We start from the raw sequence: 23700 nt of genomic DNA, 5'->3' as shown, positions 1-23700 counted from the left end.
CAACGCGGGTGTTCATGGTGGTACTTTAACTCATACTCGGACTAACTAGTTTCGTAGTTAATTTAAAACAAACGATAATTAAAACGAAAAACAAACAAAAAAAAGACAATAAAAAAAGGCATAAAAAAACGAAATAAAAAGAGAGAAGAGAAGAGGATTTGATACACCCTCAACCTACATGTATCGTTGACACCGTCTTGGGTCGTAATCGATGGTAGATTTTATCTCGAGAGGCCGTCGTCGACGAAGTAACAAAGCAACACGCGTTTTGGAAAGTTTCTGGACAGCAGTTTTAAAACAGTGATATCTCCCTCGTTTCACGACGAAAATTCGATCCGAAAGATGTTTTGGAAACTAGAAAGAGAGGAGAACAAGGATCTTAAAAAAAACCCTGCTCGATTTGGGTTAATGGGCACGAAAAACGAGCACAAACAGAACTGGACAGACAAGAGTAAACCGCGAAAACAGAGTGTTATTTCACTCTGTTTTTCGAGGGATCTCGTGTGCTCTCAAGGTCAATTCGGCTCGTAAATCTTTATCTAATATGTATATGGATGTTATGTGGTTAATTAGGAACAAGAAACTCGAATTTTTATGGTGATTTGATGGAGGAACGAAAGGGTTTTCGAAGGAGACACACAAACAGTTTCAGTTTGTGTGTCGGTTTTGTTTAGGGTTTTTGGAGGATGTTTAGGGTTTGTTTCTGAGGTTTAAAGCTTGTGGGTGATGGTTGGATGTATGGAGAACTTAGAGGACTTAATGTATGGTGAAGGGGTGGTATTTATAAGGAGTTAAAGTAGGTTAAAAGAGAGGGAGAGGCAATCGGGCTTCATCCCGTATGGCTGCTGTCCAGCAGCTTTTGTGAGGGTTTGAGGGGGGTTTTCTTGGTGATTAAGCTAGGATAATATGGGTAGGATACTAGGGTATGGGTTAGGGTTAATGGGTACGGGTCTTGGTAGTGTTTGGAGCGGGTTTTGGGCTCGGAATTGAGCTGCCAAAACAGGGGGCTGCTCGGTTTAGTGCGGGCTGTTTGGGGCCTGTTTTGGACGAGAATTTGGGCCGTGGTTAGGGGGTTCGAACAAGGGTGGATGGGTAGAGGCTTGGGTTGGTTAGTGTACTCGAGATTCGTGCCAATTCGTAAAGGAAACGGGCTCAAAAACCGAGCTAAAATCGAGCTCAAAAACAAGTGTAAAAAGCGAGTTCTTTTCGATTTCCAAATCGATTTTTCAAATCAATTAACCCATTAAAATAAATGACTTTTCAAATCAAATATACCCATAAAATGATTTTTCAAATCAAATATTTATTTTATTTTCAATAAAATAAACTTGGGAAAATAAATTCAAAATAAAATAAAATAAATTGAATTCACCTCAAAAAACCATAATTTAAATATCATTTAAATTAATAAAATGAACTTACTAAAAAAACATTAATTTAAATATCATTTAAATTAATAAAATGAATTCACTTAAAAAACATTAATTTAAATATCATTTAAATTAATAAAATACTTCATCGACGACGCCCATTCTACATCGTAAAACGAGCTCCAAATAATGACAATGACAACTAAAGAATACATGTGTCCTATCATCATCGGGTGTTTGTCGGGTTCTCTATAAATTCCAATATCGACGGATACGGGTATCTCTGAGCCCCCACTTTGACCGAGGCTTGGACAAGGCGAAAGTCAAAGTATACCCCAGGTCCCTTTCGACCGAGGATTCTTGGTCGTTTATAGTCCATTAGACTTGCGTACATAAGCTCTTGACCATAAGAAGAGACCATACCTGAAACTTCGTTGGAGATTGACTCTTGCTTCTGTTGCGTCGAAATATCATCGTTGGTCATCGACCCATAAATTGCATAAATGGTGGGTTGAGCCTTATCCTTAGGCGCCTACGTATCCGTTTCTGACGGAATCAAACCCGCGTCGTAGTTCGGCGACTGTAGACACATGCCCAAAGTTTATCATCTGTGGCATTCGTCCGAATTCATCATCTCGTTGACATTTGCCCAAAATTTATCATCTCCGGCACTGTCCGCATGGGACGGACTTTCCGAGGAGGTTGCCGCCGCTTTCATCATTTGCTTTCACTCTGTAATTCTTCCATTTCATACTCTTGTTTTGAATTGAATTATCGGTGGATGTCATCCTTTACATCTTGATAATGGCCTCTGAAGCCAACGGCTTCAGAGCCCTCAGTTTGCAATGGCTCTAAAGTCGAAGACTTTAGAGCCCCCATCTTGAAGCATATCCTCGCTAAAATTGGAACACAAAAAACGTACTAGCAATAATCATCACTTAAGCATATTTGGATCATCGATCTTGAAATTGGATCATTTGAAATACTGGGTCATCAACCCGAAAATTGAATTTGAAAATTTTGAATAATTGGGCCATCGACCCGAATTTTGAATTTGACATTACTTGGTATGTTGGGCCATCGAACCAAAAAATTGAATTTGAATTTTTGAATTTTGAAAGATTGGATCATCGACCCGAAAAGATTCTACTACTTGGATCATTTATCCATAATTTGCAAAAAGTTTTTGAAATTTCGGAATTTTGAACTTTTGAAATTTTTTGAAATCGAACCTTGATGGGTGAGCATGAAATACGACTCAGGCACTCTGTATGACTCGTAAACAACGTGGGCGTAGCCCGCTAACTGTGGACAAGGCCCTCGGGAACTGCGTCCGCGGGATCCACACCAGGCATAATCGACTCGAGGTTCTTTCGAATCGAATTAAGACATATTAGAGTCGCCACCAAGTTTTTTGGGAACTTGGAACCGTTCAAGTCAACTTTACACCTTTCGTCGAAAAGCATAAAGCCAATCGACTACGAGTGATTAAAGATAAAGACTTGTACCCTATATCACTCGATTTGAATGACTCTCGTAATCCAATGGTATTTAGACGGATCCACAAACCATAGATCTTGAGTAAGGGGTGAGGGTACGTGTTGGGAAGCCCATAAGGACACCCAACCCCGCCCGTCAATAACGGCCTCTACTAAGTCAAGTGTCGGATTTCAAACAAGGTCATAGCTACTACGATGTATGAAATGCAAACGTTGTTTTAAACCCTAACATGTGAAGTTTCTATGTTGATTTAGATGCAACTATACTAACTTTGTCAAAGTTGTAATTTAGCATGTGGGTTGATTGATCTAACAACATACAAATAAAGCAAACAAGGCTTAAGGGGGAATGGGAGAGCCGTTGGGATCTACCTATTACAACCCAGGCATTTCATGCCGACACAACAACAAATTAAAGATACAACTCGATCTAAATACAATTGCTACATACAACTCAAAACACGACACAAAACACACGGCCATTGGGCCTTGAAAACCGTGCACATGGGGGAGGTGACTCGCGGCCTACATGACACACGGCCGTGGGTCCCTCCTCGTATTGCGTGCTCTCACTTAATCCCATCGAATTAGACATTGGGCTACGCACCAAAGCATGCATTAGCATAAACCGGGCCATGTTGCTTTAAACAACATGCGGTTTACTACGCTCCTACAAGCATTGGGAACAACCGTCTAACCAAATAAAACTAAGGTTTTTAGAAAAGGTTTTGACTCAAAAAGGAGAACTAATTACAAATAGATTACAAAACGTGACTCAAAGAAACATAAATTAATTACAAGTGATAAAACAAATAAAGAACGAACGATGCAAAAACAAACGAAATAGGAAAGGCCAAACACACGGCCAAACACACGGCCAACCACGGCCCAACCAAAGCCAACCTAGTTCCTAAGTTAGATTTATTGATTAGATCGAATGATTGCGAAAAGGAATCGAAAACAAGTTAGAAAACGAGTTAAAAACGATGTTGATCGATTGTCGCGCAAGGGTGCATTCTACACGGCCTAAAGGGTCCAATTAGGTTAAATTCGCTAATTAATTTAACTCATCGAGTGTCAATAAGAAGGTGCTAATCACGCACTCTTATACTAGCGAGAAATTAGGTGAAAGAGATAGATGCATTCAATTATTTACGTAAACCGTCGATTGATTTTATAACTTACGTCGAAGCCACCTAAAGTGTCTAATTAGATTATTAAATTGATTTAAAGTCATCTAATTACGTCATAGGTTAACAATCAGAAGTTAAACTAACATGCAACGGGTCCTAAGGTCCATCGATTTGGCGAAAACAAGAAGAGGGTCGAAAGCGAAGATCGAAGTTAGATAACTTGTTTTATTTATGCCCTACCTTGAACACGAGGATATGTAAATGAGACGGGGGTGTACGACCGACAGAAGGAGCGGTTTCTTTTCCCATCTCAAGTCAACGCGGGTGTTCATGGTGGTACTTTAACTCATACTCGGACTAACTAGTTTCGTAGTTAATTTAAAACAAACGATAATTAAAACGAAAAAAACAAACAAAAAAAGACAATAAAAAGGGCATAAAAAAACGAAATAAAAAGAGAGAAGAGAAGGGGATTTGATGCACCCTCAACCTACATGTATCGTTGACACCGTCTTGGGTCGTAATCGATGGTAGATTTTATCTCGAGAGGCCGTCGTCGACGAAGTAACAAAGCAACACGCGTTTTGGAAAGTTTCTGGACAGCAGTTTTAAAACAGTGATATCTCCCTCGTTTCACGACGAAAATTCGATCCGAAAGATGTTTTGGAAACTAGAAAGAGAGGAGAACAAGGATCTTAAAACAACCCCTGCTCGATTTGGGTTAATGGGCACGAAAAACGAGCACAAACAGAACTGGACAGACAAGAGTAAACCGCGAAAACAGAGTGTTATTTCACTCTGTTTTTCGAGGATCTCGTGTGCTCTCAAGGTCAATTCGGCTCGTAAATCTTTATCTAATATGTATATGGATGTTATGTGGTTAATTAGGAACAAGAAACTCGAATTTTTATGGTGATTTGATGGAGGAACGAAAGGGTTTTCGAAGGAGACACACAAACAGTTTCAGTTTGTGTGTCGGTTTTGTTTAGGGTTTTTGGAGGATGTTTAGGGTTTGTTTCTGAGGTTTAAAGCTTGTGGGTGATGGTTGGATGTATGGAGAACTTAGAGGACTGAATGTATGGTGAAGGGGTGGTATTTATAAGGAGTTAAAGTAGGTTAAAAGAGAGGGAGAGGCAATCGGGCTTCATCCCGTATGGCTGCTGTCCAGCAGCTTTTGTGAGGGTTTGAGGGGGGTTTTCTTGGTGATTAAGCTAGGATAATATGGGTAGGATACTAGGGTATGGGTTAGGGTTAATGGGTACGGGTCTTGGTAGTGTTTGGAGCGGGTTTTGGGCTCGGAATTGAGCTGCCAAAACAGGGGGCTGCTCGGTTTAGTGCGGGCTGTTTGGGGCCTGTTTTGGACGAGAATTTGGGCCGTGGTTAGGGGGTTCGAACAAGGGTGGATGGGTAGAGGCTTGGGTTGGTTAGTGTACTCGAGATTCGTGCCAATTCGTAAAGGAAACGGGCTCAAAAACCGAGCTAAAATCGAGCTCAAAAACAAGTGTAAAAAGCGAGTTCTTTTCGATTTCCAAATCGATTTTTCAAATCAATTAACCCATTAAAATAAATGACTTTTCAAATCAAATATACCCATAAAATGATTTTTCAAATCAAATATTTATTTTATTTTCAATAAAATAAACTTGGGAAAATAAATTCAAAATAAAATAAAATGAATTGAATTCACCTCAAAAAACCATAATTTAAATATCATTTAAATTAATAAAATGAACTTACTAAAAAAAACATTAATTTAAATATCATTTAAATTAATAAAATGAATTCACTTAAAAAACATTAATTTAAATATCATTTAAATTAATAAAATACTTCATCGACGACGCCCATTCTACATCGTAAAACGAGCTCCAAATAATGACAATGACAACTAAAGAATACATGTGTCCTATCATCATCGGGTGTTTGTCGGGTTCTCTATAAATTCCAATATCGACGGATACGGGTATCTACAGAGCCCCCACTTTGACTGAGGCTTGGACAAGGCGAAAGTCAAAGTATACCCCAGGTCCCTTTCGACCTGAGGATTCTTCGGGTCGTTTATAGTCCATTAGACTTGCGTACATAAGCTCGCTTGACCATAAGAAGAGACCATACCCGAAACTTCGTTGGAGATTGACTCTTGCTTCGTTGCGTCGAAATATCATCGTTGGTCATCGACCCATAAATTGCATAAATGGTGGGTTGAGCCTTATCCTTAGGCGCCTACGTATCCGTTTCTGACGGAATCAAACCCGCGTCGTAGTTCGGCGACTGTAGACACATGCCCAAAGTTTATCATCTGCTGGCATTCGTCCGAATTCATCATCTGTTGACATTTGCCCAAAATTTATCATCTGCTGGCACCTGTCCGCATGGGACGGGACTTTCCGAGGAGGTTGCCGCCGCTTTCATCATTTGCTTTCGCCTCTGTAATTCTTCCATTTCATACTCTTGTTTTGAATTGAATTATCGGTGGATGTCATCCTTTACATCTTGATAATGGCCTCTGAAGCCAACGGCTTCAGAGCCCTCAGTTTGCAATGGCTCTAAAGTCGAAGACTTTAGAGCCCCCAGTTGAAGCATATCCTGCTAAAATTGGAACACAAAAAACGTACTAGCAATAATCATCACTTAAGCATATTTGGATCATCGATCTTGAAATTGGATCATTTGAAATACTGGGTCATCAACCCGAAAATTGAATTTGAAAATTTTGAATAATTGGGCCATCGACCCGAATTTTGAATTTGACATTACTTGGTATGTTGGGCCATCGAACCAAAAAATTGAATTTGAATTTTTGAATTTTGAAAGATTGGATCATCGACCCGAAAAGATTCTACTACTTGGATCATTTATCCATAATTTGCAAAAAGTTTTTGAAATTTCGGAATTTTGAACTTTTGAAATTTTTTGAAATCGAACCTTGATGGGTGAGCATGAAATACGACTCAGGCACTCTGTATGACTCGTAAACAACGTGGGCGTAGCCCGCTACCGTAAAACAAAAAAGAAAAATAAAACCGTAAGTGTGCACGGGTTTTAATTCAATTATTGACTTGTTGGGGGTAGAAATGTAAATTGGCCATTCTGGCGCCAAAAGATGGCAAATGGGAATCACAAGGTCGTCGAACTTGGGATGGAGATATCGTATGGCATGGTCGTGCTCCTGAGGGCACATGGGAATCAAGATCACTTGGCATTGACAGGGTGGATTAAACTCATGGAGCAACAACGTTGGCTTCGCCCAGACACTAAACACAGGTTGATTTTATTAGAATACTTAGACATCACACATCACTCCTGTTGGGAACATCCTGTCACTCTTCTCCTCGCCTCCTTTCTTTTCAGCGGGTTTTCATCATTTCTTACCACCGCCTTCTTTCTTTTCAGCGGGCTTTTACTATTTTTCTTCCACGCCTTCTTTCTTTTCAGCGGGTTTTTCATATTTTCTGTTCCCAACACAAACTCACATCTATGTGACTCAACATCTTTGCCTACACCGTTAGATAAAGCTCATTCCGAGACTTGACACTACTCATCTGAACCTATATCCTTATCCTAGCCTACATCGAGTGCTAAGACCGACTCAAACAAAGGTGGCCTCATTTGGACTTGGTTAGGACCCGTAAGAAACCGACAAGATGACAACTTGGTTGATGAGTGGATTGAATCCCTTATTCTGAAGGACTGCCTACGTATTCGCGTGGAGCGAAATCAAATCCGACGTAGTTCGATCATGGTGCATAAACATGGCATTTTGATTGTGTGTACACACTCAAAGGTTTCACCTAAGGTATCATGTCGTATCCCATTCTAGCCTGTAAGGTACCGTTGTATCCCGTGTCTAGGGTTAGGTGTAAAAGGCTTGGATCCTTTGGGATGTGGAGCTTGGTAATAAAAAGTTTGAATGGTTAACCATCATTCTGAAGGTTTGTTTTGTGGTGCTAAGGCCAATGGGTTATGGCTTACATCGTGGTTGGGAATGGTGTCTCGGTTTTGACGAAATCCGAGTGCAAATGGGTTGAAAAATGATGTGGGTTCAAATTTCCATGTCTGGACCCTAAAGGCTGGGTGTAACAAAGCACAAGCGGAATGATTCTCAAAATTCCCGACTATCCCCTTGAATCGTCTCGGGGAAGGACTTAGGGGTAAAGAGGTTACTACTTAAGCTTTTGGGCTTCGCCCATTGAACCTCAACTATGGGTACTTGACTTGAATTCTGGCTTCCGTAACTTCGACATTCAACTTCAACATCTTTTTTTTTTCTGTTTTTCTTTTTCTTTCATCACTTTTCTTTTTCTTCTTTTTTTTTTTCATTTTACTTTTTTTCATTTTTTTTTCATTTTTCCAATTTTTCTCTTTTTCTCATTTTTCATTCTTTTTCATCTTTTTTCTCTCTTTGAAAATGATCTTCTATTCATTCTCTTAGTCATAATGGATACACCTTGAAAACATGGCTTCGCCAACTAAATTGGGTAAGAACTAACAATTCCATGTTAGAACGGGTTGATATCTTCTCTCTTCGAGATGGGATAATTTTGTTGGGGAAAAGGCTTGCCTTCCGTCATCGATAGGGGAAACAAGGAGCTTGTCCGGGTTCATCCTAGAATCATCTAAAAGCTTGTCACAAACATTGGTTCAGATGGAGGTTTTCTACCGCCAGACATGGAATAGGTAAAGGAATCAAACACGGGATCCTAGTGTACCTTACATTTTGAAATGGGACATATTTCTACCCCAGGGATGCCTTTGAGTGTGTTGTGCGTTTTATCATGTTTCGGAATGATTGAGGATTGGAAACAAGACATATTTGGAAACGAAACTGCAACTTTTTTATTGGAATGGCAAAAGCTTAACAGACTCGAAAGAATGATTCCTAGGACACATCCTAGGTCATCGCGGAACAAACGACTCAAATTCAAGAAAGGAAAGTGCTAGACTCGACTCAACTAAGATAAGAAAACAGATCCCGACTCATAATTTTCAAATCCGGTCTTGAGCTTTCTCTTGTTCACCTGTCAGCTTAGATGCTCGGCTCTGGTTTTTGATCCCTATGATGGTCTGCCTCCATCCCGAGGTAGTCCTCTGAGGATCTACACCAGTGATGTAGGTTGGTGAATCGAATTGTCTTTTATTAACTTCGTTAATGAGAGGAGTACATTCTAGAGCAAGACTCCCGACTTGAATTTCATTCTTCGGGTTTGGCAATAATTCAAAGCAATCCACAAATATTTTCCCGATAAACACCCCTTTCAAGTGACATGGGCGGATAAAATGGGAATAATCGACATTGTCTTCGACAGAAACAAAGTTGGCGTGATCGCTAAATGGATTGGTGATATTATTGGGTTTAACAGTTGGGATTGGGAGTGTTCCATTCTCAATCATGTCTTGATTTCGTGCTTGATCGATAGCACCTTTCAAGTATCATGGCCTTCCCCTTGATGAAAGGCACAGAGGCATTTGGTTTATACCATTTACCTTGTTGATCAGCGGGAGGGTCCGGAGTTGGACCAATAGGCTTCAGCTTTCCTTGGGCTATGAGCCTTTGGAGAGCGTATGTATAAGTGCATCCGATATCGGTGAATGCCCTTGGTGTTTGGCGTTGCGACTTCTTTGATTGCCCTTCTAAGAGATTGATGGCTTCATCAATATGGGTCGTTGCTGGGGCCTTGCCCTTAGACGATGAGGCCCCTTGGTACCCTTTCGGCTTTTCAGCCTCTGCCCTTATGACATCATCTTCTACCTTTATCCCGATTCTTATCAATTCTTTGAAAGAGCCAAAATTCTGGGTATTTGTAGCATTGCGGTAAATAGGTCGTAGATTCTTTACGAACTTATCTACCATTTCAACTTCATCAGGCTTCTTAGCTAACTTCACGCTTTCAGCGCGCCATCTTGCGAGGAACTCAGTAAAGCCCTCTTTCTCCTTTTGTGTCATAACCTCCAAAGTTCTTATGTTGGTTTGAATCTCAACATTGTCAAGATAGTGCTTGAGTAACTCCACCGTAATATCTTCGAAAGTGGGGAAGTTCTTGAGGTCAAGATTGTAGAACCAAGCCTTTGGGTGTTCACCCAGAGATTGGGCGAAAATTTCAGAGAGAGCATATCGGCAGTACTCCCTTTGTGCTAAGTACCCTTTATAGGCCTTAACATGGTGAATCGGATCTTGGTGCCCTTGAACTTTGGGATGTCGGTGAGTACCATGTTCGTGGGCAACTTGTCTGAATCGGGGCATAGGCCCTAGCATTCTCATAGTGGATATTCTTCCCCTGGGAGAGCTTCAAACGGTCCTCGATGAACTTGAACCGTTTCTCTAAATCGTCGGAGGTGGAGTAGATGAAGAGGAATCTTCAACCAACTTAGACTCGATCACATCCATTCGGGTCATCATGAGGTTCACGGCCTCCGTGAGCTTGTTGATAGCATCTTCCATTGCTTGACGTCGGGTTTTGGGCGGCCTTTCTACAAGAAAACCCCGTCATCGAGTCAATATTTAAAGTAAGAGCCCCTGCACACTTAAGGACACGACCCCAACTTGACTCAAACAAAGACTCGACTTGAGATTGATTAACCAAAGGTTCGACTCACGGTTTGATTTAGACATCGGTTCATTTTAGACTCGACAAAACGACATGACTCAAACTGTCATAACTCGATTCTAAACTGGACTCGGTGTGACTAAACCCGTGATTGGGCTAACATAGCCCAGGGTTCGAGTGAAACGTCCATAAGGCCTAGCTTGGACGTTTTTTGTGGACTATTCTAGACCAAAAGGTCGACCAACATGACTCAAAGCCCAAGAGGTGAGTTTGGGTGACCCAACAAGGTCGTGTTCTAGACCCTTAAAATGAAACATACCCGGCCTAACATGGCCATGACCCGGACACGACTTGATGCATTTCATGCTTGGTTGAGGTTCGAGAAACATTTTGGATTGATTTTGAAAAACGAAGGATTGATTTGAGATTTGAAATGGGCAGCATGCCGGCTATAAAAGCTCAATTTGGGCCGAAATTCTAGTCCTATTTGGGCAGCATTCCGCGTTTTGAAAATCATGCTAGGTTTGAAAGTAAGTTGTTCAAAAGTTCGGTTTTGAAAAGGACTTGGAATTTTCGAAAAAAAGACTCGGGAAAACATATTGCACATTGTCATTCTCATGCTATAAGGATGTATGCTCCTAGACATCTCTAAGTCTCGGCAAGTCTTCTACAAGAAGGTCTATGCCCTCCATCCTTTTGCGGTCTTATAAAGCGAGGTGTCTTAAGGTAAAGTACCTAGAAGATCGTCCCCATTCCCAAGAACCACGCGAGGCGAAGTGGAAGCGAGCAATGTGCAGCTTCCTGGCATAGTGGGACGTCGCCCCCCACGCATCACGAAGAAACGCTGGGACGGCCCGGGCAAGTCCTTAAGGGTTTATGCATGAATCGTAGCACTATGAGTAATGTTTTACTTTCCAACACTTTCTTTTCAAGTTTCACCTCGGAGGAAAAGACCCTAGAAACACAGTGTAACTAGTCCTCTTTTCCCAAGTGAGTCGCCAAATCGTGGACAAGGCCCTCGGGAAGGCTGCGTCCGCGGGATCCACACCAGGCATAATCGACTCGAGGTTCTTTCGAATCGAATTAAGACATATTAGAGTCGCCACCAAGTTTTTTGGGAACTTGGAACCGTTCAAGTCAACTTTACACCTTTCGTCGAAAAGCATAAAGCCAATCGACTACGAGTGATTAAAGATAAAGACTTGTACCCTATATCACTCGATTTGAATGACTCTCGTAATCCAATGGTATTTAGACGGATCCACAAACCATAGATCTTGAGTAAGGGGTGAGGGTACGTGTTGGGAAGCCCATAAGGACACCCAACCCCGCCCGTCAATAACGGCCTCTACTAAGTCAAGTGTCGGATTTCAAACAAGGTCATAGCTACTACGATGTATGAAATGCAAACGTTGTTTTAAACCCTAACATGTGAAGTTTCTATGTTGATTTAGATGCAACTATACTAACTTTGTCAAAGTTGTAATTTAGCATGTGGGTTGATTGATCTAACAACATACAAATAAAGCAAACAAGGCTTAAGGGGGAATGGGGAGCCGTTGGGATCTACCTATTACAACCCAGGCGTTTCATGCCGACACAACAACAAATTAAAGATACAACTCGATCTAAATACAATTGCTACATACAACTCAAAACACGACACAAAACACACGGCCATTGGGCCTTGAAAACCGTGCACATGGGGGAGGTGACTCGCGGCCTACATGACACACGGCCGTGGGTCCCTCCTCGTATTGCGTGCTCTCACTTAATCCCATCGAATTAGACATTGGGCTACGCACCAAAGCATGCATTAGCATAAACCGGGCCATGTTGCTTTAAACAACATGCGGTTTACTACGCTCCTACAAGCATTGGGAACAACCGTCTAACCAAATAAAACTAAGGTTTTTTAAAAGGTTTTGACTCAAAAAGGAGAACTAATTACAAATAGATTACAAAACGTGACTCAAAGAAACATAAATTAATTACAAGTGATAAAACAAATAAAGAACGAACGATGCAAAAACAAACGAAATAGGAAAGGCCAAACACACGGCCAAACACACGGCCAACCACGGCCCAACCAAAGCCAACCTAGTTCCTAAGTTAGATTTATTGATTAGATCGAATGATTGCGAAAAGGAATCGAAAACAAGTTAGAAAACGAGTTAAAAACGATGTTGATTGATTGTCGCGCAAGGGTGCATTCTACACGGCCTAAAGGGTCCAATTAGGTTAAATTCGCTAATTAATTTAACTCATCGAGTGTCAATAAGAAGGTGCTAATCACGCACTCTTATACTAGCGAGAAATTAGGTGAAAGAGATAGATGCATTCAATTATTTACAGAAACCGTCGATTGATTTTATAACTTACGTCGAAGCCACCTAAAGTGTCTAATTAGATTATTAAATTGATTTAAAGTCATCTAATTACGTCATAGGTTAACAATCAGAAGTTAAACTAACATGCAACGGGTCCTAAGGTCCATCGATTTGGCGAAACAAGAAGAGGGTTAAAGCGAAGATCGAAGTTAGATAACTTGTTTTATTTATGCCCTACCTTGAACACGAGGATATGTAAATGAGACGGGGGTGTACGACCGACAGAAGGAGCGGTTTCTTTTCCCATCTCAAGTCAACGCGGGTGTTCATGGTGGTACTTTAACTCATACTCGGACTAACTAGTTTCGTAGTTAATTTAAAACAAACGATAATTAAAACGAAAAACAAACAAAAAAAGACAATAAAAAAGGCATAAAAAAACGAAATAAAAAGAGAAGAGAAGGGGATTTGATGCACCCTCAACCTACATGTATCGTTGACACCGTCTTGGGTCGTAATCGATGGTAGATTTTATCTCGAGAGGCCGTCGTCGACGAAGTAACAAAGCAACACGCGTTTTGGAAAGTTTCTGGACAGCAGTTTTAAAACAGTGATATCTCCCTCGTTTCACGACGAAAATTCGATCCGAAAGATGTTTTGGAAACTAGAAAGAGAGGAGAACAAGGATCTTAAAACAACCCCTGCTCGATTTGGGTTAATGGGCACGAAAAACGAGCACAAACAGAACTGGACAGACAAGAGTAAACCGCGAAAACAGAGTGTTATTTCACTCTGTTTTTCGAGGGATCTCGTGTGCTCTCAAGGTCAATTCGGCTCGTAAATCTTTATCTAATATGTATATGGATGTTATGTGGTTAATTAGGAACAAGAAACTCGAATTTTTATGGTGATTTGATGGAGGAACGAAAGGGTTTTCGAAGGAGACACACAAACAGTTTCAGTTTGTGTGTCGGTTTTGTTTAGGGTTTTTGGAGGATGTTTAGGGTTTGTTTCTGAGGTTTAAAGCTTGTGGGTGATGGTTGGATGTATGGAGAACTTAGAGGACTGAATGTATGGTGAAGGGGTGGTATTTATAAGGAGTTAAAGTAGGTTAAAAGAGAGGGAGAGGCAATCGGGCTTCATCCCGTATGGCTGCTGTCCAGCAGCTTTTGTGAGGGTTTGAGGGGGGTTTTCTTGGTGATTAAGCTAGGATAATATGGGTAGGATACTAGGATATGGGTTAGGGTTAATGGGTACGGGTCTTGGTAGTGTTTGGAGCGGGTTTTGGGCTCGGAATTGAGCTGCCAAAACAGGGGGCTGCTCGGTTTAGTGCGGGCTGTTTGGGGCCTGTTTTGGACGAGAATTTGGGCCGTGGTTAGGGGGTTCGAACAAGGGTGGATGGGTAGAGGCTTGGGTTGGTTAGTGTACTCGAGATTCGTGCCAATTCGTAAAGGAAACGGGCTCAAAAACCGAGCTAAAATCGAGCTCAAAAACAAGTGTAAAAAGCGAGTTCTTTTCGATTTCCAAATCGATTTTTCAAATCAATTAACCCATTAAAATAAATGACTTTTCAAATCAAATATACCCATAAAATGATTTTTCAAATCAAATATTTATTTTATTTTCAATAAAATAAACTTGGGAAAATAAATTCAAAATAAAATAAAATAAATTGAATTCACCTCAAAAAACCATAATTTAAATATCATTTAAATTAATAAAATGAACTTACTAAAAAAAACATTAATTTAAATATCATTTAAATTAATAAAATGAATTCACTTAAAAAACATTAATTTAAATATCATTTAAATTAATAAAATACTTCATCGACGACGCCCATTCTACATCGTAAAACGAGCTCCAAATAATGACAATGACAACTAAAGAATACATGTGTCCTATCATCATCGGGTGTTTGTCGGGTTCTCTATAAATTCCAATATCGACGGATACGGGTATCTACACTAGCTCTTCTTCAATTTGTTCTTCAATGTCAATGACCCTCTCATGTGACTTGGCCTTCCTCTTCTTCTTCGGGGGAGATTCTAAGGTTCTCCCCTTTCTCAAAGTCATGGAGCTTGCATTTTCCTTTGGTGGAAATGTTGTAGATGGAATTGAGTTAGAGTTCCTTTGATTGTTCTTGGCCATTTCTTGTGCAAGTTGGCCAAGTTGGATCTCAAGGTTCTTCACTCTAGCATCACTTGAAATTTTGTCCACATCCATTTTGTCAAATCTCTTGGTATTTTCGGCTTGCCCTTTCATGAGCATCTTAAACATCTCATTTGTAGACAAATCTTCATTTCCTTGGGAGGAAGAGCCCCCTCCTTGTTGGAAGTTCTTGTGGTTACCTTGGAAATTCCCTTGGTTTCCTTGGTTTCCAAATTGGAAGGATCCTCCCTTGGATTGTTGATGATTGTTGTTTCTTTGGTAATTGGAGTTTTGTCCTTGAGAGTTGGAGTTCTTCAAGTGGTTGAATTGACCATTTTGGAAGCTCTTGGAGGTATCTCCTCCCCAACTAAGGTTTGGATTGTCCCTTGACCCAATGTTATAAGTATTGCCACTCGGATCATACTTATAATACCCTCCCCCATTGGGGTTCCTAGAGTTGTATTGACCGTGCATCATGGCACTCACATTCTCCTTGCTTAGTCCTTGCTCTTCCATGATGGGACAAGTTTCCATTGGGTGTGGCCCTTGACAAAAATTACACTCCACATTAGATCCTTGTGCTCCTCCTTGATTGTTCCCCACTAGTTGAGCAACCATTTTTGTGAGATCATCCACGGTTTTCTCAAGCTTGTGGGAGGAAGGAGAGGATGTCTCAATGGAGTTAATATTCTTTGACCCTCGGCTTCTTCCATAGTTCCTTGTGCTAGCGGCCAACCTTTCTAGGATTTCATTTGCCTCCGCCACGGAATAGTTGTCAACTCCACCACCCGTAGCGGAATTAACCATGATTTGGTATTGTTGTGTAAGACCATCACAAAAGTTGACCAAAAGGTCATCACCACTAAGGCCATGGTAAGGACATTGAGCAACTAGCTTCTTGAATCTCTCCCAATACTCATATAAGCTCTCACTTGCATCTTGCTCCGGAGAAGTGATGGCTTTCTTTGCATGGTTATGTCTTGAGTCGGGGTAGTATTTCTCAAGAAAAGCCGCCTTCATGTCCTTCCAAGTACGGATTGTACCCGGTTGAAGGTAAAACAACCAATCTTTTGCCGCATCTTGAAGTGAAAATGGGAAAGCTCTCAACTTAAATTGATCTTCCGTGACACCATTTGGAATTGCACCCTCACACATCATATGGAATTCGGAAAGATGGCGATTTGGGTCATCCCCCGCATGTCCATGAAACTTTGGGAGGTTGTGAATGAAATATCCCTTCAATTCAAAGTTGGCATTAGCCCCCATGGGTGGGTAGGCAATGCAAAGAGGTTGAGTGTCATAATTTCTTGCCCGGAGCTCCCTAATAGTTCTAGTATCATTCGCCATTGAAGGGTATTCCACTTCAATTGGCTCCACGTCAATAGGGTCTTCTTCAATAGGGGCTTCTAAGGGTGGTTCTTCCACTATATGCTCTCTTTGGGCTCTTCGGTACCAAGGGTTAGTGAATAGCCAAGAATAGGCCCCAAAAGTGTCTTCTTCCACGGGAGTTGATTCACCGTGTTGTGGGGAACCAAACATATACCTTCGCACTAAGCAAACAAATTAGAACTTCCTAGTACTACTAACAACAAGAGGAGTAATAAAACAACTAAACATAAATTCACAAACTCAAGTTCTAGCTATGTTGCCCTTCCAAGACAACGGCGCCAAAATTTGGTAAGCAAAAGACTAGGTCGCTAATATACTAGAATAAACCACCAAATTAACAATTTATAACCTAAACTTTGACTCTACTAACTTTAAACTTAAAACAATAGCAAAGTGGAAGTAAAGGGTCGTACCCAAGAGAAGGGGATAAGACTAGAGCTTGAATTGTAAATTAATGGCTACTAAGTGGGTCTCTACTACTAATTAAGATGCTAATGACACTTTAAACTTAATCAAAAAGGGCACTAATCACAAACAATGGATATTAACAAAGGTCAACAAGTAGAAAACATAGATGGAAAAAGATTGGTTTTGAGAAACAAACATGGAAATATGAGTAGAACTAGAATATCTTCCTATTGAGACAATTCTACAAACAACTAGTATGCAAGATTCAATGTAAGGGGGAGTACTTGATGTAATTCTCTCTTAGTAACCCAACAATGGTAAAGCTTGACTCTTTTTACTCTCTCACAATTATCTACCCACTACTATCACCTCAAGATGTTGATACATGTAAATTAAACCATCCACACATACCCTTCAAGCTTAAGCAACAAATCATTAAACCATGAAAAGAGACTAAGCATGAGCATTAAGAATTTACCAAAAGATGAAGCTAGGATCAATTCCTCATGAGATTAAACCATACAAATGAGCAAAAGACAAGAACTTTCCTATTTGTTGTAAGAATCCTTTAAACCAAATCAACTAACAACAAATTTGCTTCAACAATCCCAACTAAATTAAACCATTTCATTAGGATTTGCACTAGTCAAGTAAATAACATGCAAGGATGGCCAACCCAAACATTCAATTACTCAACAATAGAAATTAAGCACAAGGAAAGAACTTTAGATAAATAAAGAGAGGTTTAAGAGTCTTACAATTACCAAAGTTGGATACTTTGATCAAATTACATCAAGATGGGAAGGATTTAGCCTTCCATAGTCTTCAAAACCCAAAGAAATGAAGAAAGATTACAACTTTGCATCAAAATAGTCCTCTAAATTATTACAAAATTAAACCCTAAGAATGAGATTAAAAGAGATGATATGATGGTAGGTGATAATCCCAGGTCTTCAAACTCTCGGGTATTTATAGGCCTTTCACGAAAACCTAGAAAGATTTCCACTTAAGAAGCCCACGAAGAAGATTAGAGAAACCCGTAAAAGGGGGATGCGCAGTCGCGCAAGAATCATTCATGCTGCGCATTTTTTTGCGCACTACAAGACTGTTTTGCGCAGTCGCGCACGATCTCGCAAATCGAACTTCTATTTTCCTCGAGCTAGACCTCATCAATTGCCTTCATTTCTTCTAGCCTTCATTCCTACTTCTCCCAACTGATTTCCAGGTTACAAATGATCTTCTTGTGCCTTGCCTTGACCTTTGAAAGGTGCTCTAATGCCACTCGGGTTCCATGCATAAGGATTGAGTGCCCAACCGAGTAAAAATGCACAAGTTGCCACCATATAACCGATTACCAATTGTTAGGAAAAGTGTACCAAAAGACCCATATTAAAAGACACGAGGGTGATAAAATCGCCCTCTTAGACCGACACAATACATGACTATCAACTACTCATACTCCATTACACCATCCATCTTACCACCACGGCACACAGCCTAAGGTACACAGCCACTTCTAGATACACAATCATACTCTAGGACATACAGTCCTTAGGCACACAGCTCTGCCTCAAGTCCACGAACCTTCCACATCCCCGTGCCTGGCTTATACAAAACTCATCATCCAACTCCAACAACAATAGAATCCACAAGACAATAATAATTCACAATATATATGAAATACTCACAATAAAGATTGCAACTGTAAGACAGGAAATTCCACCACGATAGATTTAGTTAAGGCAATAAAGCAGAATATGCCAACAAGATAAACTAAAACAAGCCAATACTTAATTCCATCCTTTATCACTTATCCAACAAATAATAATCAATAAGAACCATTGTAACACCCCCATTTATTTGGGAGCCTCTAGCAAGAAATTCTCAAATAAATAGAACTGTTACCATCTCGGTTGCCCGAGGTACTGATTAACAAAGTAAAGTAAACAAAAGTACTTTATATAAAATTTAGTGATTAAAGGTTTATTACAATTTAAGCAATAATAAACAAACTTAAAATAAAATTAATTACAACTCGCAACGGAAATGAAATAAAGTGAAATATTAAAACTATGTGAACTATACTTCTAGGTAGACTTGGCGAAATCCTCACGCATCCCCATGAGCTCCCAAGTCAGCTAACTCAAGTACCTGTCAGTCAATCTACTCCCCAATAATTGGTTCATCACAGGTGTTTAACGAATACACGGTCAACCCAACGGTTGAATAGAAATAAATACTAACAACAATAATTAACATTAGATAATTCAATTTCATACACATGGCACCACTCCCTTAACAACGTGCTCCATTGCATGACATGACACACCTCCCTTAACAACGTGATGACACCACCATGGTCCTCTCCCTTAACAACGTATCGTCTTTCCTCTGCAATAGTACCCCTCACTAATGAAAAAAGCCATTATTGCTTCAGTTGTAGAGGGCCTTTTGCGTCGGTTTTGGACTGACATATATCGAGGGTTCGTATTTGCTATGCGTCAGTTGTGGAACTGACGAAAAAAGTTCATTATTTGCGTTAGTTGTGTTTTAAAAACTGACGCAAAAAAAACCATTTGCGTCAGTTGTGTTTTAAAAACTGACGCAATTGTATGTACAACAGACGCAAATGCTTTAACATTTGCATCAGTTCTTTATAGAACTGATGCATTTTCTTTATTTTTTGCGTCATTTGTTATCATAACTGATGCAATTGATATTTTTTGAAGGCCAATTATTTTTCTCATTTGCATAATTTCTTTCAAGAACCGACGCAATTTATTAATGCTTTTTTTTTATAGAAAAAATTTGCTGCCGAAATTATATAGAACTCACAATCGAAATACCAAATCTTTAAAATCTGCAATAATAAATCCAACCAACCACTAACACATCTCATGTAAAATAACATTACATCTTATTCAACCCAACAACGTTTCAAATACAATCCAAAGTACAAATAATCCCACAAACGTCTTAGTTACTAAGCTAATCTATACTAAATGTTCTCTAAACATCTAGTAAACTTACATAAAACTATATATCAATTCAAACTCGATGTCACAAACCTAACACAACTCAACGTCTCAACCGGACATACTCAAGTCAATAGTGCTCGATCGGAGTAGTAGAAGAATACATAGATAACCTGGCAACCCAGTCTCCTCCAGTCATTGAACAAGCGAGAAGATAACGAACAATACCCTACAACAATAACAAAACTTCATAGTACAACCATAATAAGTTCATATCGCAGTTTGTAACTCAATAGATGGCCAGAGAGAGCATATACATTCAAGCAAGTGTATATGCGTCCTTCTGTCCTTCTTTACCAACACCAGTATAGCGTCCTTCTGTCCCATCCCTACAAGAAAATAAAAAATGTCAAACTAGAATCTAACCTTAACCATTCCAGTTCCATTATCACAAACAAGGGGTTGAATTTCCTCAGAATCCGCCATCTTCTATTATGAAAACTAATGAAATTTGATGACCAAGTATAAGTAAAAATTCACAAGTTTTTATACAGCATGTTTAAGAGAAGAGCTTTATTAAATAATGGAGTGTATCATTGTACAGAAGATGTCAACCTACCAGTTTCTATACCTCAGAATCCACCATCTTTTCTTTTGTTTTGTTTTATCTTTACCAGTAAAATCACCGGTTTTAAATAGATCTTTCCAAATGTTCTCAGCAACTTGAGCATTTAAAATTAGTACCCTTATGTGAATGAATGGGCAGAATTACTTGGTCTCACAGAAAGAAAAGTTAGACAAGAAAACAATGATAGTGACACAAATTTAATCTAATTCACATAAGATTGATCTATAATCCTTAATGGCATTTTCACTGTGCTATAATTATGAAGCAATTGACTTTTTCGACATCACAAGGAAAACAACAGGAAATGTGCAAGTAGAACGTCCGCATTATCCACCATCAAGACTTAACAAAACCAGCAGCCATCAAAAAACAATCTTACTGGTAAAAAAGAATTGATTGATACTTTTACCATTCTTTGTTAGTGTCATCCAAGGAATATGCTTACTCTGAATTTTTGCCTCAAAACAACGTGCTGCTATCAAGTTGTACACAACATTGGCCTGTAAATGTAAAAATGAAACAATGTAAATACAAATTCAAATGTAGACAAATGTAAGCAAAAGAGATTCCAGTACCATCACGGAATATAATCAGCTATCAATGCATTATTCTAGGATCAGATTTCAAGGAAACAAGCACAACAATCAAAATACACTGATATATCAAGCATCCCTTCCTGAGCTGTAGAAAGACTGATCTTCCTATGGATGGCGTAAGATCTCCAAACAACAACATCTCATCTTGAAAATAGAGTCTCCAGATACTATATGAACCCTAACTTGCTGAATTGTATTCAATTTTTGCTACAATATGAAGAATACTCCTTGGAACCAACGCCGTTATAACCTTAAGCAAACTCTCCAATACTAACAACATTATTTCAAATCCTTCAAGCATCCTTGCTGGCAGAGGTAAGGCAATCAAAGGGTTAGATGTACACACTTTTCCCAAAGGCGACTTATAAATACCCCAAATGAAAATTAGGTCGAGATGAGATTTGTATCAACAGACTAAAAATTAAGGCCATCATTTTAATTACATATCATACTCCAAAATCAAACTCTAAACCACAAGTAGATCAAGGTTTGACATCCATCGTAAATGGACGGAAAAATTTATACTAGCTTAAAGAGCAAACACAAAACAAGCAAATAGAATCATCTCACAATGAGCCAATTGACAAAATCAATTAAAGCAACAAACTCTAAGCAAATTGCATCTATCAGATCAGATGTACAACACTTAGATCACCAATTGAAGTTGTCCTTCGAGTCTTTGTACTCAACAATAAAGGGATGCCAGATCCTTTGAATCAACTCCATCTACCATTGTTGGTGTTTTGCAATCATATGTCACATGCTCTAAGCAAATAATTAGATAAATAACATTACCTAAACCTGAAGGATATCAAACCTCCATCTTGAGTGCATATCAAGAGCACTGGACCTATTGCAAGCAAAGAGAAACAATCAGGGATAAACAATGCTCAATTACTTAATTTTAATCTGTAACATAGGAACAATTAATCCTATTTATTAAAAGAACAACCACATAGCTGATGTGTCAGCCTGTGGTTGAAAGCCAAATTTTTTTTTAAAAAAAGAAAAAGAATATTTTCTCAGTCATGTAGCCAACCCACGTTCACTAGAACGATTTATTTAATAGATGATGATATTTCTGCTTGGCACATTAAATTGGTCAATTATTAATTTTACATCATTATTTAACAAATTTCTTTCCCATTAACTAATACCACAAGCATAAAATTCTATATATTGAATTATAGATGGATCCATTTTACTAAGTATATTCATGCAACGAACAATAATAAGGTTAGATTAATTGTAAGTGAAGAAATCTGATAAAAGTAATGAGTTGAAAATTTAACATTTGTTACAAATCATTTTAATATATCGAATAAAACAGAAAAAATTGACGTAAACTAAAAAAAAGAAGAGAAAATTGATTTACGAAAGGATAAAACTAAATATGAAGGTGTTTCCTTGAAAAAAAATCACGGATCTAATAATAAATCAACTACATTAATAAAAATATATTCACGGATTAGATTATATTAAAAATTGAGTAAACATTTACATAAATAGTGATTGAGATAAAGCCCATAATAACTTGAAACGAGTGTTAAAATTGTTCAAAAAGAACAAATTTAACCAAAGAAAAATGTATAAAAAATTGCAATCGAAAAAAAGGCAACAAATTAATTCAAATTGTTCAAAATAATGAATAATAATAAAATATGGGGAAAAAACCTTATGAGAAGATTAGTGTTAAAGAGCAAAGCCGAAAATACTAGACATTAAAAGCACCCAGAGAATTAGAATGTTTGTTGTTGGATTCAAAAGAACAAGTTGTACTACATATTTGTTGATAAAATCTTTTTTTTTTTAATAATTGCATCAATTTGTGGGTGAAAAGCAAGAGGTAAGACAGTAAGAATGATAGATAGAGTGTTGAGTTAGGGTTTTTGGGTGGGAATGAGAATGTTGCAATGAAATTATATGACGACTATGATGGATTTTTTTAGGTGTTATTTATGGGCCGTTAATTGCAATGTTCATGGACATGAGACTTCTTCAAAATAATTTCGACCCGTTCGATGATTAATAATTTCGTATTGTTGAATTTTTTTCGGATATTACTTACTCAATAGGTCTTCAGACAGTTAAACCTGTCAAACGAATCGGACGGATGAGTTACGAGTTCGGGTAAAATATAGGTTGGGTCTATTTCCGGTTAATAAAATACGGGTTTACGGGGATTTTAAGCCAGGTCAAAACGGGTCTAAATGACGATTGTTTAAAAATGTCTATTTTCTTTAATTTTAAATATACATATAATTATTTTTAATTTTTATAATTGCAATGTTCATGGACATGAGACTTCTTCAAAATAATTTCGACCCGTTCACCGATGATTAGTAATTTCGTATTGTTGAATTTTTCGGATATTACTTACTCAATAGGTCTTCAGACAGTTAAACCTGCCAAACGAGTCGGACGGATGAGTTACGAGTTCGGGTAAAATATGGGCCGTGTCTATTTCCGGTTAATAAAATACGGGTTTACAAGGATTTTAGGTCGGGTCTCGGGTCAAAACGGGTCTAAATGACGACTGTTTAAAAATGCCTATTTTCTTTAATTGTTAAGATAATGGTTTATATTTTGAAAAAAAGTCAAAGTATAAGCATATTTTATTCAAAAGTTAAAACTTATTTTTTTCATTTTATATTAGTTTTATTTGCATTATATATA

At 38.7% G+C, this 23700-nt stretch overlaps 1 long non-coding RNA gene across 1 annotated transcript; it reads right to left on the bottom strand.

Moving 5' to 3' along the window:
• Window positions 1-19725: 19725 nt before the first annotated feature.
• Window positions 19726-22055, bottom strand: LOC141634105 (uncharacterized). The gene is made up of 3 exons (XR_012538834.1): window positions 21820-22055; window positions 20874-20928; window positions 19726-20189 (listed from the first exon to the last, which is right to left on the bottom strand). It is a non-coding gene; the product is annotated as an uncharacterized LOC141634105 (long non-coding RNA).
• Between the last annotated feature and the right edge of the window lie 1645 nt (window positions 22056-23700).

Source organism: Silene latifolia, chromosome Y (genome assembly GCF_048544455.1).
Source record: "Silene latifolia isolate original U9 population chromosome Y, ASM4854445v1, whole genome shotgun sequence".
Taxonomy (NCBI): domain Eukaryota; kingdom Viridiplantae; phylum Streptophyta; class Magnoliopsida; order Caryophyllales; family Caryophyllaceae; genus Silene; species Silene latifolia.
The sequence above is the reverse complement of the archived record's forward strand: the minus strand, read 5'-3'. Positions and strand labels throughout refer to the sequence as shown.